The sequence below is a fragment of the Triturus cristatus genome, chromosome 3_2 (genome assembly GCF_964204655.1).
Source record: "Triturus cristatus chromosome 3_2, aTriCri1.1, whole genome shotgun sequence".
Classification (NCBI taxonomy): domain Eukaryota; kingdom Metazoa; phylum Chordata; class Amphibia; order Caudata; family Salamandridae; genus Triturus; species Triturus cristatus.
In genome coordinates this window covers 622330847-622335619 of record NC_140584.1, presented here as the reverse complement: position 1 = coordinate 622335619, position 4773 = coordinate 622330847, and positions in this window count along the sequence as shown.

The following is a 4773-nucleotide window of genomic DNA, read 5'->3' as shown; positions in this document are numbered from 1 at the left end:
AAAAATAATCACAAGAGGTTTTTCCTCTTTGTATGGGTGCTGCAGAATGCAGCACACATAGAAAAAGGAAAAACGAGGAGAAATAAAGATATTTCTCCCCCGTCGCGCCTCCCTTACGCATCCCCTGGGGAGGCGGAAGCTTTTGGCGCTGCCTCAGATTTACGATTTCTCGTAAATCTGGGGCAGTGTCAAAAGGCCATGGATGTTGCTGGGAACGCCCCCAGCAACACCCATTGCACGCCCCTTTAACGCAGAACACTGCGTTAAGGGACTGATATTTATGAGGCAGCATTAAGCCAAAAAAAGTGGCTCAGTGCTGTCTGATAAATATCACGCAGGCTTCTGCGCCACGGAACGTCACAAAAAGTGACATTCCGATGGCGCAACGGGCCTCATAAATCTGCCCCTTTATTTTTAGCTTGTCACACTTGCTGTGTGTTAAAAGACAGAGGTCAGGCCATGTGTTCTGACAAATTGCTGCTTCTTCTTTTAAGGTGAAGATAGGTGTTTACTTTTCTTTCTCTGGCTGCAATTTTGTAAAGTGAACTATGACAATCTTGCATGGCATACTCTGAGTGTGAAAGGAAAGATTGAATGATGTCTATTTTTTATTAAGACACCACAAAATGTGAATGCCTGTAAATGAACTGTACAAATATTTCAAAATACATCACCTTTAGGAAATCACAAATGAAGCACGTTTTTTATAATTCTGCAGTGTAATGCAAACAAAGCCAAGACTTCTCGGTGATATGTAAATTATAAATACTTGATGACGCCCTACATATGATCTCTGTTTGTGACCTATATAGTTTTATCAGAAAAACTGCATCTGTACAAATGTAGTGGTCATTTCAATGGAAAATGTGTTGTCTGTAAAGCACACCATGCTTCAGCAATATATTTGGGACAGTGTGTTCCAAAATGAACCACAGTCTAAATGCTGTACTATTACCACTCTCCCGTGGAATGGGCGTGTCTCATCTGCTACACTTATTCTTTGTATGATGCTTGGATTTTTGACAATCCCTATGACTTCAGTGCTGTAGCATGGATGACAGCACCCTCACTCTGGAAATTGTTCCAGCACCACTGCTTCCAGGGGTCTCGCCCAAAACGTTAATCAATAGAATTCTTTCCAGGAGAAGCGTTAATAATAGACCATGAGCACTGAGGTCACATGGGCCTCTTTTTCGTTGTGAGAGCTCTAAGTTGTCTCTGGTAGGCACAGGGTGTTGTGAGAGGTGGCAGCAGGTTAATAGGGAGCTGTGCCATGGTCTGGGGTAGGGGCTGCGACAGAATGCAGCAGGTTTACATTGTGCGGTGCCAGGGGGCTGTGAGAGCAGGCAGCAGGTTTTCAATGTCCAGGTTAGGACACTGTGAGTGCCAGCAACAGGGCAGCATTGTTCGAGGTTGGGGGCTGTCAGAGCAGGCACCACTTTTTAGGTCTCGCCTGACCCAGCGCATGCGCTGGTCTGGCGAGACTTATTGAGAGGGCTCCAAAAAGTGCTAACAGGCCAGCCTAGAGCTACAGTGCATGTGCGCGGGCGCGCGCGCCTTGCTTTACCGCGATTACTTTCACTTTCGCGGTCGTACGGCCGCTTTGATGTTTGATCACGATCACTTTCGCGGCCGCACGGCCGCTTGGCATAACCAATAGGTCTCATTTAGCTTTTTGTCCCTTGTCTTGTCGTGTTGCAGCATTTGTTTGCTTCTCCTGCGGGCTGCGGTCGCGCATTATTGGGAGCTAGTCATTGTCAGTTGTGGACGGTAGATGGCAGTGTCGAGCGGACTTTTGCCCAAATCTTCTTTCTTGTGTGTTTTGGCTCACGGGAATCGTTCTGTATGCTCTGTTATGAAATGATGAGATGGATTTTTTTACATGCTTTTATGGAGTGGAGCACTTTTTCCTTCACCAAACAGACTTCACCCCTAGGCAGGCCATTGCAAAACTTCGACATCATAACATGTTTATGTGCTTGCATGAGCGGCGTTACCCACTGCTCCCCCGAAGCGTATCACACTGTGGTCTCCCGAGGCACATCACACGGTGCTCACCCAATCCACCTGAAACTGCACTCCCGCAGTGCTTGCACTCTGTGCTCTGCTGATGCACCTCGTCCTGTGCTTCTTCCTGCACCGGGCTAGGCTACGTATGACTGGTTGTTTTGTCTGCATTAACTGAGAGGATGACTCAGTGAGTTTAACACTGGGGATGTATGATAATCGGCAAGTCACAATTTTCGAATTCCAAAATCACTACAAGCCAGAGTCAGCCTTTCATCCTCTCTGTCACACATAATTTCATGATTACTATTAACATTGAGTATATAGACATCTGTTCTTTACAGCACTGTGAAACAGGCGACCTGCATTATGAGGTGCTATATAAGAAGTACATTATTATAAATTGTCAGAGTGTCATGGTGTCTGTATGTCGTAGAATTTTTTTGATACAGCCGGACCGGCCGCTTTTCTTGTAGGAACCACAGGGGCCCACGTCCACCTCGGATTCGTCTGTCTCATTCCCAGCTCTCTGGTATTTACTACAGCCGGCACAGATGGGGTATGAGAGACGGGGAGGTGAGTGGAAGGAAACAGAGGATGGAGAGAGATCAGTGCTTGCATTGGAAAAAGTGTACCCCAGGAACCCATAAATTGGGGGTCAGGCTGTGGCAAAGGAAAGGGGGTGTCTTGTCGCTTTGGTTGGTGCTTGAAAAGCAGAGTCTGAGGTAACATATATTTACTTTTAAAAAATCTGATGCAAAGAAATTGGCAACGAGGACATATGTGACTGTATATTTGTTCTCGATTACTAAATATGGTCACAAGGAGGCTGCATTTTAAAATATCTTACAGGGTTGACACCTGCTGCAGAGATCCCTGTGTGCCCAACAATTTTAAGGGGATTATAATAGCTGTAAAATAACTCAAGAACAGACTCTCACAATCACTGTTCTCTGTTTATTAGCCTAGCTTTGTGTTACTCCCGAACATTTACTCCTAACATATAGTGTCTAGTACGTATAGTGTCCTGAGGCTTGAGTCGGGAGAGCGGGAAGACAGAGTCTAGAACAGAGCGAGGGTTCCTGACAGCGGGACCATACTATTTTAAGTAATTTATTTTGCATTTTTGCACAGAGGAACATCTGAGAATATTGTGATTCTTTTTAATACTTTTATATGTGTGAAGGGCTTTTATATTGGTGTGTTTCTCAAATACTTTGGATGTTTTTAACCTTTGGGGCATTTGGAGGTTCACTAGTGCGCTGACACACGAATAGTCTTTCACGGCGCGGGCGCACCTCGAGGGCTAACAGAGGCGGCCATCTTGGGGGAAGCTAGGTTTAGCGGCCTAGTCTTTTGAACGCCGGGCCATTTAGGGAGATGCTGGCGCGAGCGCGCCGTAACATTTCTCCTGAGGCTTGAGCCGGGAGAACGGGAAGACAGAGTCTAGAACAGAGCGAGGGTTCCTGACAGCGGGACCATACTATTTTAAGTAATTTATTTTGCATTTTTGCACAGAGGAACATCTGAGAATATCGTGATTCTTTTTAATACTTTTTTCATATATGTGAAGGGCTTTTATATTGATGTGTTTCTCAAATACTTTGGATGTTTTTAACCTTTAGGGCATTTGGAGGTTCACTAGTGCGCTGACACACGAATAGTCTTTCACGGCGCGGGCGCACCTCGAGGGCTGACAGAGGCGGCCATCTTGGGGGAAGCTAGGTTTAGTGGCCTAGTCTTTTGAACGCCGGGCCATTTAGGGAAACGCTGGCGCGAGCGCGCAGCGGATGCTCACAGAGGGCGCGCCAACGGCGCGCTAAAGGCGCGCCCAAGGCAAGCCCGTCTGTGCCCGTCTGCACTCGGGCCGCGCACAGCGCCCCAAACCCTGGTTCTGTTATGATCCATAAGAATATAGCCTTATAGCACGCCGTAGCGGGCTATACCGGCTGTTAAAGGCCCGCTGCAGCGTTAAAGGCCCGAGCCGAAGGCGAGGGACTTTAACAAAGCAGAGGGACTTTAAAAGCCGGTATAGCCCTGCTACGAAGGGCTATAAGGCTATTAGAACATTCTGCCACTAGAGGGCAGAATGTTCTAACAAAACAAAGCCTTCAGGGAGCGCCAGGGGATTGAAATCCCTTCAGGCTCCCTGAAGTCTTTGTTCACAGCCAGAGTTGTGAACAAAGACACATTGGAATGTTGGCGCTCCGGGCTTATACCAGCCATTATAAGCCCGGAGCACTCCATTGTTTTCAATGGAGCTTCCAGCATTCCAATGTTCTAATGCAGAGTACGCCTACTCTAGAGAGGCATTATTGGAGCTGAAGGGGTCATTTAATAATGATGATTGCCTCTGTTGGGCCTTGGATTCGGGGCTTCCCATGCCAAGTGGGCCCTGTCTGAACTGTAACAGGATGTTCCCTAACTTTGTCTATCAACAGATCAAAACCAAGAAGGTTCAAAATACTCGGCCTGGCTCTTTGGCAACAACTATTAAATGTATTTTGATGAATGCTAGATCATTGGTAAAACATAGTATTGAATGTGCTAACTTGATGGAGGATAATGACATAAAGGTAGCTTTCATCACTGAAACATGGACGGATGAGGCCTCCGGTCCGGATCTGGTGAAAGCCACTCCACCTGGATTTCAGTGCGAGGTCCTTAACAGACCAAACAGGAGGGGAGGCGGGCTGGCTATTATTTATCACGATTCTATTCATGGAATCTTTAAACCTATAAACTTGCCTACGTGTGAAGCACTTG